The following is a 12,280-nucleotide window of genomic DNA, read 5'->3' as shown; positions in this document are numbered from 1 at the left end:
TTGAAATCTCCTTTGGTGTGACGAGTGCATTCAGCAAATCACACACTCTTTGACGTTGGCTTTCCTGATTACTCATATGGGCAAAAGTTTCTGAAAAGGTATGGATAATAGTGTTAGGTATGATTATGACATCAATATATGTTTGGTTTCAAAACAATTGACGTAGTGCCTGCTGAGAAAAAACAACTAAATGTTCATTGTAAATTTTGCTTCCCCACCCTGTATTAAGCCAAAAGTGTTTTTTTTTTTTTTTTTTTTTAATGACTTCAGTGACAGTGTTCTATTGATACAACCTGAGCTCGTGCAGACTGATGTATTGTTTCCTCGTGCAGATCTGATACAAAGTGGAGTAATCCCCCCCTCCTCCCCTTCCCCTTCCCACAGGCACGAGGACGGGGGGGGGGGCAGGCTTGGGTGCAGTAATGGAGACAATAAATAAGCAAGGCATAGGATGTTCCGCATATCCCATCTGAACATGTGTTAGTAAGTCCAGTGTGTGCTTTACAGTGGTGGTCCTGTAGAGAGCGGTATAGTTTTAATAAGTGCTTACACAGCCCTGCGTTCCCTTTACTGTACTGTACATATGCGGAGGGAGGAGCGACCGTGTAGTATTTCTTTTTGGTTCTTTCCCCCCTGTCGTTGCAGCACATCCAAACGCTACTGGAAGACAGCGGAAAAAAGGGGGATAAACTGTTAATTTTGGCAGAGCAGATTCCTACAGGAAGTGGGGCTGGTTGTTGCGCGTGAGGACGGAGATAATTTGACGGTACGAGGCGCAGTAAAGGCAGCACCTTGGCGGAGGACCGGAGCTTCGGACTGCCGTAGCCAGTCCGCTGCTGCTACACTTGTGCACAAACCAGAGGAGCCCTGCTAACTTTCTCCCGCTTTCCGCCCTAATGCTCTGATATCCCACTCGAACTGGTGTCCAAACCGCGTGGGGTTGCCAACGGTGAGTGTCGACATCAGGTTTTATTATTATTATTATTATTGTTGTTATTATTTTTTTAAGCCAGTCGGATGTTCGCAGCGTGGTTTGTGCATGCAGTTGTTTGGCCGTGCTAGCCTCAGTAGCCTGTGCGGGGTTTTGACAGATCAGGTACACACCGTGTTCAAGCACAGGAGGCTGGCTCTGGTCTCGGTTTGGGGCCATTTCGCCTCAGTTGTTGACGTAGCTGCTTAGTGGTCATTCCTAATTGTGCAGCGACAATGCGTAACAGTGCTGGAAGACGGTGGGTAGTGGTGCGTTTTAGGGGGGTATGGTTCTCCCTCTCTCTCTCTCGGTCTGTGAGTGTGTGTGTGTGCTGCCTTCAGGGCCCGAACTTGGATTTACGCCCGCTCCTCTCCTCTCTTCTGGAGCGCGCATTGTCCAATCAAACACGCACACGTGCACGCATATAGCTCAGTGTAGATAAACGGATCGATAATGATCAGCAGCTACAATAGACTCATAATCCTCCTATAGGGACGCCTCACTGTGCTTTTTGTACTTGCAATCGTGTACTTATCCGATCCTAATTCTGTTTGCTTAAAAAGTGTTGCATGCAAGCTTTGACCCACAGTACCTGAAAGTATCATTTTAATAGTTGAAGAAAGGTTAAGAACATGTAAGAGCAATTGGATTTGGATTATCTAGTTGTATTATGCTGAACTTAAAGCTTTTTGCCTTTATTTGTAGTGCTAAGAAATATGCTTTTGCACATCCTTTAATGCTGTGGCATTGCTTGTGCCTTCTCTGAGTCTGAATGTAGACTATATTCTACTTTTTAAATTGACAAATTTCAAGTGCAGCTTAGATATTGACTGTCATCCCAGTGCTCCTGCTCTAGACACAACAGGTATTTAAATAACACTGTCAGGGTTAAAAATCCATTTAGGGGGCTTTGTTTTAGTAGCTTCTTTTGCATTAATATACAGTATAATAGTGTGTACCTTCTGGCTAATTACTTAGGGAGTTGCCTTAACAGAAATGTAAATACCAAATGTTGCCAAAAAACATATTAATACTGATGTTTCATTGCCTCGAGTGACTGCTGACAAGAAGAACCGACACTTTATTATCTTTGACTCAGACCATGTGAACATCTCCAATGAGGATAATCGCAGGACATGATTGAGTACAACAGATTATGGTTAAAGTTTCCTTTATGCCATTGCAGCTGTTTGTGTGTAAAACCCTTCATCGCTCTTTTGCTGTGCTGTAATAATTAAATCACTCAGTATAACCACTTTGCTCAGAGCCTTTTCAGGGTCTTGATTCTCAGTCACATTCATTTTCACAGTTGTATCTTGCACTGTGCTGATGGAAAGTGACAGTCTAAAAGCAGTATGCTTCTTCAGTTGAATTTATCAAGCTGGCGTCTAAAGCATTTCCTCTGGCACACGAAAGCTTTTTCATAGTGTAGTGTCGTATAAATATATATTTTACCAGTAAAAATTAAGTAAGGCTCTTACTAATCTAATGCATTTTTGCAGGTAGTTGTCGATCTATTTCCAAGAATTGCTGCGCTGAAAGCAGTTTTTTTTCACAAGGATGTTGTAGAATCACTAGAAACAGATTAAGTTTTCAATGTGCATGGAAATGGTCTTACTTTGAAGGACATCTCAGTCATGTTCACACCTTGAAGTTATAAAGAGACATGATAAATAATACATATATAAATATAGGTGATGCTAAAAGACTACAGAACCCAGGTTTTAAAATGCAATGCATGATAGCAGGTAAAACAAAACTAATGTACAGCCGTATCAGCCAGTATGGCCCCGGATACCCATTATTCATTAATGATTAGCCATCAGTTTAAATCGCAGTGTTCTCTCTGCCGGGTTGATGATTAGCCTTGGACAAATGCACCATCCAACTATAAACATTTTGTCTGAGGATACACTAAATACACCACATTTATGTGTAAGACACCACAGTAAAAGTCTCTGCCTGTATTTTCTGTAAAATAAAATGTCCTCAGAAACCAGCAAACATTCTTAAGTAAATTGTTTTTCATCGTTCAAAGAGGATATGCACTAAGTAGCTTTGTTCCTGACTCAGTGATGTAACAGTGTATGAAGGAAAGAACACATGGAAGGTGTTTTTTTTTTTTTTTCTTTGTAGCCTCATGCGACTTTCTCTTCTCTTCTCTTCTCTTCTCTTCTCTTCTCTTCTCTTCTCTTCTCTTCTCTTCTCTTCTCTTCTCTTCTCTTCTCTTCTCCAGTGTGTTGGTAATGCATGTTGGCTGGGGCTCCTTTAGGGGGCCAGAGGTGACCTTCCTCAGTCTCTCCCAGCAGCGAGCGCCCCAGTGGGCCTCTCTTTTTGTGACCCTGGTTCTGTCTGTCTCCATTCTTCCCTCTCTTTTCCTTCTCTGTCTTCCCCCTTCATCTACACCCATCCCCTCCTATTCCCTACGGTGGTGTAACTGCACTGAATGCTTAGACACATACAGCGTTCGTTCACTTATATAACCTCAGCTATGCAGCTGATGTCCTGGTTTGTATCTGCTGTATAATAATGTCAGAGCTGTCTGGAGAGGCAGAGGGCATGCTGGGTAGCCCAGTATGACAAAAGCTATACCTTAGCACAGCAAGTAGTGTTTACACATTATTTACGCTGTAGTTTGCCCTGTTTTGCTCCCACAATGATTGTGGAATGATTAATGGATGATATACATCTAATTTGGCAGGTTGTTTTTTTTCTATTTATTGGATTCCATTTATCGATTTGTCCTTTTTGGCTTACTGGATGGCTGTTGTACAGATGATACCATGGATCATCCACAATCTAGAAAGTCTGTTGTTTAGTCCCTGGTTTCTCTCATCTAAGTGTCTCTGGAAAAGATACCGAAGCCCACATTGTATGTGAATAGGTGAGTGTGACATGGTGTAAATTGCTTTGGGAGCCATTAAGGTAGAAAAGTGGTGTATAAATGCAGCCCATTTACCATTGGATTGAGCTGTGGTTCATTTGTCAAACTAAATATAACAGCTAACAGAGTCCAATTTTTAGCCTATTGGACCTTAGAGGACATTACATGAACAACATTATCTGTAGATCATGCTGTTTTACATGACAGGAGCAACCTGTTTAATGTTGTCTTTTCATCCATGTTGCATGCCCTAGACTCGGCTTTCTCAACTTCTAGGTCATGACCCAAAAGTGGGTCGCAGATTGAATGCATTGTGGAGAAAAAAAACCCAAAGTGCATAGCTATTAAACATGCGTGAAAGATGTGCAGTAACTGGCCTTTGTCATGATATAAGAAAAATCTGATTGAAATGTGACTGGCTAACTTTATACTGTTGTTCATAGGCAGAATTAGATATTGGATGATAATAGATATGAATATGGAGATATGTACGGTGATGATAAAAATGAAGTGAAACCCAAGTGTGTGCAGACAAGAACATGGAACCAACCAAAACTGAAAGACTGACTTGAGTCAATACAGGCTCCTCAAATGTGTTAAAGTGAAATCTGAATGTAGAAATGAAAATATGTTTTAGTTTTTAAAGCAGACTGAAGATGATATTGTGTATATATACATACTGGCTTATTATTATTGAAACATACATTTCTTTGTTATGGATTCTGTAAAAATGGGCTGGGTCTTAATGACCAGAGAAAAATCCTGACCCCCCCCCCCCCCCGGGCCCCCAAGTGAATTGAGTAGAACTACTGTCGTAGACTACAATAGGATTCGTTTGTTAGTCTTGTACATTCATTTTCTTTTTAACCTCAGCTGACCGCAGCTCATCTTATAGAAGCCAAGCCCCAAGGCACATTGTCTGTGTTTTCGCCTATGACTAATTAGATTATACCACCCATATGCTATAGACATGTAGGTTGGGTCATAGGCTCCAGTCATCCAGGGTGAATGCAGCCAACCACAAAATGTCATCTGATCATCACGGGTTTCTGCATTCAAAGTGGATAGATTTGTGGCGGTGGATGGAATGTGTTTACCAATATAGTGTATCCAGATACATATACCAAACAAAGTCATCTTTGTCTAAGTGCGTTTATGTAGAAGCACTTGATTCAGTTTTTTTCTGCAGAACCAATTCACTGCCTACTTTATGGATTAAGAAATTATTCAGCTGACTGGCCACAAATCAGGAATTCTTTATTGTATCATATAAGACTATATTACAAGAACTCAGCTGAGATCATGATGGTTTTGCACCGATTTGGGGGAAATACAGGAGTGTTAGCCAGCCCCTTCACACAAACTGGTTCTATGAAGGTTATAAATGTGTAAATTGCATATTTGCACATAATAGAACAATGCAGTGCAGTCATGCAAAAGCGAGTAGCTGTAACTTTACTTAGGTTTGACAATTAATTGCTTTATCTATCAGTGTTTTCAGTGTTCATACCATGTTATTACTTACTTAACTCTTGTCACAATACCTAAAAATACTGCTAATTAAGCTATAATAAATAACATTTTTGCATTACAGTAACTATAAGGAGCTTATATGTTATATAAGTATATGATGAATTTTAGATAAGTATATGTTAGATACTCAAATTCAGGGGAAGAAATAATTTTATTCATTGTAACATTTCATTTGGTTACCTCTCAGTGGAGTCATATCTCTCTAACTAATGTTAATGTGGCGCTAGAATGAAATTACATGACCTGAATACATGTGCCAAAATGAATCTAATGTGAAGAAAACTTAATTTCTGCTTTTGTCACATGAGATGGATTTTCACTGGCGAAGGCAAATCCCTTGATTCCACTTCACAACATCATCCACTTGCGTGCACTTTGTTTATGGTGTTTAACGGGCACGCACTTACTGACAGCGATGACATACTGTGCATTATATGGTTAACAGCAGCTTGTGTTATAATGTTTACCAATTTGCACCCAATGATTTCATCAGGTGTTTGCTCATTTCCCGCTGCCTTATGCTGTTACATTAATGTATCCACTGTACCAACATTACAGCGTTATTCTGTTAGACCAGCAGAAACATTAAGTATAATGTTAATTACACCCAGTGTTAAGGTGCATTGAGGGAGAGAGGGAAAAAGAGAGAAAAGGAGAGATCTGCAGCTCCGCAGGACAAACTGTTGCAGACTGATACTGTTTGCATTGTGATAACAACAGAAATGCTTTTCTTTGTACTCTGTCATTGTATCAGGTGAGACATTGAAACCTGTGTCTTAAAGGTAAAAATGTGACTCACGTAGAGGGAACTGTTGAAGTTAAGTTATTGCAAGTTCGGCTATATACAGGCTTGTACTGAAAAGGAAACATCATAGGGAGCAACTGAAAAACAGAGTGGATTTATGCCTCACACAGTGCTGTTTATTTACATGCAGACACACATACAGACTTCATCAAATCCACCCATCTACTCAACCCTAACAGTAGCCTTATTTATGTATAAAATAATGAGATATAATAAGAGCTTTGTTTGTTGTTTTAGGTTCTTCAAAGTAAAAGCCCAGTGGGTTCTCTATGAGGCAACGGTACTCTGAAACTGCACTAGACAATAAGAATGACACTAACCCCTCAATGTGACGTCTTAGCTGGTTTGTGCTACATTCACAGGTCTGTGAAGTGCCACTGCCGATAAGCATACTGTCATGGTGAACATGACAAGAGATTATCAGTGTACCCTGTACCGGTCCTTACACGGGCCTCTGGGAGTTGTGTTGTTTAAAAGATACTTAATCATCCTGACCTTGTTACACACAAACACACATTACTATATGTCACATGCCAGCCAGTACGCTTAAAGTTTGTTGCTCCCATTTAGAGGATTAGCGTTCTTTAAAATTTTTCAGCCCTTTTTTTTTTTCCAGTTTTTTTTTTTTTTTTACTCTGTCTGATTAACAGTAGTTTCTATGCAGATGGTTACCAGAGGCCCCTTTGCTCCCTTTTTTTATATCTCTATTAATTCAATGACACTCACCACCGCTGTTGTTCTCTGCTGCCCTACTTGTCTTTGTGGTCCTCTCAGCGAGCCTGAGTTCCCGGAGTGAGTGCAGCAGCTTCCAAATCACCAGGGAAAATAATAACTTGTAAAATGGCCTTTATTGGCCAGTGAGAGTAGCGAGGCTGTTTTACACAGCCGCACTTCTCTCTTATTAACACCAGTCAGCTTGGCTCTGCTGGGGACAACTGGGGCCACTCACAACTGGCTTTTCATCAACGGGAATACTTGGCACCGAGGCTCGGGAGGTTTATTTTTGCCAGGATGTAGCAGTAGAGCACTTTACGCAGAGGAATCCATCTGACCCATTTGTTGGCACTGAACATCTTTCACTTTCTCTTGAAGAGGCGGTTGAGTTTATGCAACCCAAATTAATTCACTACATATTTTCAGACGTGTAACACAAGCAATCCCCAAGACAATAAAGTGGCTACTTTTTTCTACTGTCATAAACACTTTTGTGTTTTGCCTTAAATGGGATTCCCCTAATGTGTATTTGAGATTTAACTGGCAGTTTCTGTTTCTGTGCCTCTGGGGTATAAGATAATCAGTTTATTATCATCATGTTTCCACAGAGAATTAATGTGTGGGATTCTAATTATTCTTGTACAGTGAAGGGAACTCAGAATTCAGAAGGTGATGAATGACAGTCGGATATCTTTATTACATGTCTAGCCTATGTGTTATATGTTTTGTTTTTTACTGTTATGCATTGTCAAAACCTAGTTCAAAGCCAGACTAGTGGTTGTAATAGTTACTTGTATGTAAATGCTTATCTCTGTTACAGCCTTAAGTTAGAAATTTTCCATCCCCTAGCATATTATCTGCTGAGGCAATGAATAACTCTAAGCAAAGAGATGCTTATAAAACCCCACAATTACAATTTTGGCAGAGACCCAAGTGCTGCCATGACTATTCTGCTCCTCCAACATGTGCTGTATATAGGTCAACATTTCATTACTTTATCAAACAGCCATGACTAGAGAATGGTTTAACCCTTAATATCCTATCACAGTGATTTTATAGCATGCACTTATTGTATGCTTAACTGTTGTAGTAAATAAACTCAGCCAGTTTTTTCTTTTTTTTTAAGAATGAAGCAGTGGTGTTGGTTTACATGTCTTACAAAGCCACCGTTACTCAAATACCTCTTAAATACCCCCAAAACCAGGGACTGAATAAATGGTTGGCTATGTAGCAAAAAAAAAAAAAAGCTCCAAGTTTATTGCTCCCTGTTTCATAATCTGTCATGCTTGAGGAAATTTGGATGGACTTGTTCCAATGCCTGATGGTTTGGCAAGCTTCAACAGAACTCCACCTCTTGATCATTTACTTTTTTATTGGGTTTAAGGCCAAATGCCAGACACTTACTTTTGCTGTGAAAAGGCGGCATAGTGAACAAGACCAAAATAAAGACATTTGTTTGAAGAGTTGGCCTTCTATTTATGTAGAAGCATGTGTTTTTTTAATCAGGGCTATTGCTTTTGATTCCTAACGTGACGTGATTGGGATGGGACTGTAGTGTGTATGTTTTCTGTGCTGCATTTGTCAGCGTAACACCAGAGGTAAATCCTTTTAATATATACAGAAGCTGTGTGGTTACTGTTTTAGAAAGCACTAAAACTTAAGCGTTGTGCTTTCAAGCTCCATTGAGGATTTAATACATTCAGTTACAGCAAGTAGCCATAGTTTTCACTGCTCACCTTTTTTTTCTTTTTTTTTTTTTTTTTTAACTAATTTACAGCAGCAGCCTTCTTCCTTCTTTAGGGCTTGCCTTAGATTTTGGTCACATGTATAGTTTTCACAGTAGAACTTCTTTTGTCAGAGCAATTACACTGAATTACTATTAAGGGTGTGTATTGGCAAGAATCTGGCGATACGAAACAAGTCACAATGCTAGAATCACTATATGATATATCAATGATGATGCTGTTAAAAGACAATTGTTTATTTGTTTCTTTTTTTTTTTTTTTAAATGATTATTTCCTTGAAGAATTGACTTACACCCGAAATATGCACAAATACTAAACACATTTTTATTTGATCACAACAGGATCTAATGCTATATCATAAAATTTTCCTCTGTTAAAACTTAAATTATGTTTTACTGACATTACAGTTTAAGATCCTGCTCAAATGTTTATATTCTAGTCGTTTAGACCTAACATCATAGTATTATTTTTGTCCCAACAAAGGAACTAACATCTGCCTCTCTCAGACAATAAAAAGTGCTTTTAGGATGCTTCAAATAACCATTATTGAATAGAACAGTGTTAAATAATAATAAATAAAATATAAACAAAAAAGTATAACAAAAAACAAAAATGAACCTCCGCTATATCTGCATTTGAATAAATACCTAAAAATATCGATACAGTATAATGAAATATCGCGATATATGGCTGAACTGATATTTTCTAACACCTCTAATTACTATGGTCTCTGGGGTGAGAGGTCACTTCAAGGTGTAGTTCTTTGAGGTGTAACTGGCATGGACTTACTCTCCAAAGCTTATTACTCACCATACACTTCATTCTTTCAAGCTTTTTTTGGCATTATATCTAAATTATTTGGAAAGTGGAATAATTCATATGCCACAGAATGCCTCACTTCATTTCAGATTATTTTTAGCACATTGCCTTTGACCAGAAGTAAAGTAGGCCATTTGTTGAGGTTATGTCAGCGCATTTCCTGAAGAAGTTACCAACAGCTGGCTCTTGGCTCTGAGTCTCTTCCTATCTGTATGTGTAAACATCAGGGTGTAGAGTAGCTTGGTTGCTGTGTTGTGAAAGAATAATGATGATGATGGAAGCCATGTGCCATTGTCGCAGCTGCATGTGGATACGCTGTGGTTTGTCAGGCTTTTGGCTGTCGGATGATGTGTTTGAGGACTATGAACCAAGGCTGCACAATTAATTGAATTGTAATTGCATTGTAAGATTAGGAAGATTTAATTGCAGAAATGGAAAAAAACCCCAAACTTTAATGCCAGGTTAGCACATTTTCATGAAAAGTTTGTAGTTCGTCTTGGATGTTTAAAAGCATTCCTGCACAGTAGAACAGCAGGGGCCGTGTTTGCTCATAGATGCTTTATATTTACGACTTGAATCATGAGTTGGACAATTGGACGACGCACAGAATCAACCTCGGGGCTTAGGGCTGATGGATGGTGTGTTTGGGGCTGCCAATTTAATTGAGTTATAATCGCAATATCCTGTGCAATCAAATAATTGCAAAAGGCTGCAATTTAATGGTCCATTTTTTGGAAGATTTAATTACAGAAATGGAAAAAAATAATAAACACAACCCCTCTCATATGGTGATTCATGATACTGAGCACAGAGAGGAAGTGTGTAGAACATGTTAAATGAAAGTCACAACTTTCTTTAGGTTCTCTTTTTTCTCTGTTGTATTGTTTTGCCAAGTTTGTGCATTTGACTGTATATGTGTTACAACTGCAAATCACAGTACAGTGTTCAATAATCACTATACGCCTTTTATACCAAATCGTGTAGCTGCGGTATGAAGGTACGTAGTTAATGGCGCGATGCATGTCATTTACTTCGATGCTGGCACACTTATTCAGTTATTCACTTGATGCTTGAGACCGAATGAGACGAGCAAGTCAGCCACTCCGTGTATTCATATTTGTTTAATTTCAGTGGTAATGTGAGCTGCAGCAGTGGTTAATCATGGCCCCAAAAAAGCTGATGCTCTCGGTGTATGTCATCAATTGTATGTGTTGTTATTTTCTGCACACTTTGATACCTTAAAATAGATGACAGAGCATAGTAGCCGTACAAATGGCTCAGTGACAGAAAGGTGAGAAATCTGTCTTTATCAATCACTCATGAAGGGAAATAAATGAGTGCATAAGTCAGCACTGTATAGACCTCATAGAATAGAAAGTAAGTAAGTCATCTGTCAAGTGTAACTTAATTTTTCTATTCAAACAACAGGTGCCATGTTTCTGTGTAGTATTTTACATGGAATTATAATGTTAGTGTAGGTGTAATATATAACGTGTATTAAAGGTGTTTAACCCTTTCATGCATGAATTATGAGAACCTTAGTCAATATTTTTTTCTTGAGTGTTTTTGTTCCTCTTTAGGCATGAAAAAAACAATGCAATTTCTTTATTTATTTATTTATTTTTAAATGAACCTGTTTTTCGTGGAGTTAAAAAAATGTCCACTCAGCTGGACACCATGCGTTTAATTTTTGAAGCAAAGAAACATGTATTTAAAAATCATCATCAGAAAGTGATATACTGTGTGAAAACTATGAAATAACATTTTTAATGCAGCTAATTGCTAAATTGCTACTGTTTTCTCACATTTTATCATACTCCAATATTAGTTATTACTCATTTCATGGAGATAATATCCTCCTGAGACCCAGGAATTTGACAGTTTTAGCTTTTTTACATTAAAAAATTGTCTTGATTGGAAACTGCATAATGCAACAATTTTTTCAGATACATTTTTAAAATTATTTTTATTTATTGATTGATTTTTTTTAATGGAATGTCCATTGCAATGCACAGTATTTTTTAAGTAAAACTGTCAAACTTTTGTCCCCTACAGGGGACAAAAGGCATTGCTGGGTCTCAGGAGGATATGCACAAAAAAAAAGTTTCTTAATTACAGTCTAATAACAATTAGCAATTGATTTACACTAAAACATGTCACTGCAGATCAGGTTTATCATGAGCAGCAAAGTTACAATAATTGTATGAACTGCAGTGTTTTAGATGGTGCATGAGTGTCCACTGTATTGGCTGATATGGAACTAAAACAAAAAAACCCCATGAAAATACAAGAGAACAGCTGGAGAGTAACTGTCCACTGTAGTGACCACTATGCATGAAAGGGTTAATATTGATGTGAGGGCAAACAGCACTTTAAACATATAGAACAACGTAAAAGCCAACTCTTCACATTTTCATGAAAAGTCTGTAGTTCGTCCTTAAAAGCATTCCTGCAAAGTAGCACAACAAGGTCCTTGCTTGTTTATAGATGTTTTATAGTTTCACCAATGGAAAGAATCAGCTGGTGCAACACTTAATGCAGCCTTCATTAAGCCTCTTGCACATAGCTCACATACTGACGTCCGATATGAATGGATTATTATGCCATGCTTTACTGAGCATCTTTTGTTCCTATTTTTCACTTTACTTGGAACAGCCTCAAGGATGTTTTACAACTTCAAAGTGTATATGTAGTCTAGAGGGCAAGGGCCAGGCAGTATGTTTCATCCCTAGCTGTTAGCGTTGGAGAGGTGCATGCTTGGAGGTCCAGCCAGGTAATGCCAAGAACCCTGAGGCTGTTTATGTGTATGT

At 38.6% G+C, this 12,280-nt stretch overlaps 1 protein-coding gene across 1 annotated transcript in view; it reads left to right on the top strand.

Moving 5' to 3' along the window:
- Positions 1–427: 427 nt before the first annotated feature.
- The window catches only part of LOC115410559 (thyroid hormone receptor alpha-B), a 158,357-nt gene continuing 146,504 nt past the window's right edge, over positions 428–12,280 (top strand). Inside the window, exon 1 of the mRNA XM_030122248.1 lies at positions 428–949. The gene's annotated coding sequence lies outside the window, so the exon portion shown is untranslated. The remainder of the gene's footprint in view (positions 950–12,280) is intronic.

The sequence above is a fragment of the Sphaeramia orbicularis genome, chromosome 19 (genome assembly GCF_902148855.1).
Source record: "Sphaeramia orbicularis chromosome 19, fSphaOr1.1, whole genome shotgun sequence".
Taxonomy (NCBI): Eukaryota; Metazoa; Chordata; class Actinopteri; order Kurtiformes; family Apogonidae; genus Sphaeramia; species Sphaeramia orbicularis.
Note: the sequence above shows the minus strand (reverse complement) of the source record. Positions and strands in the feature narration are given on the sequence as shown.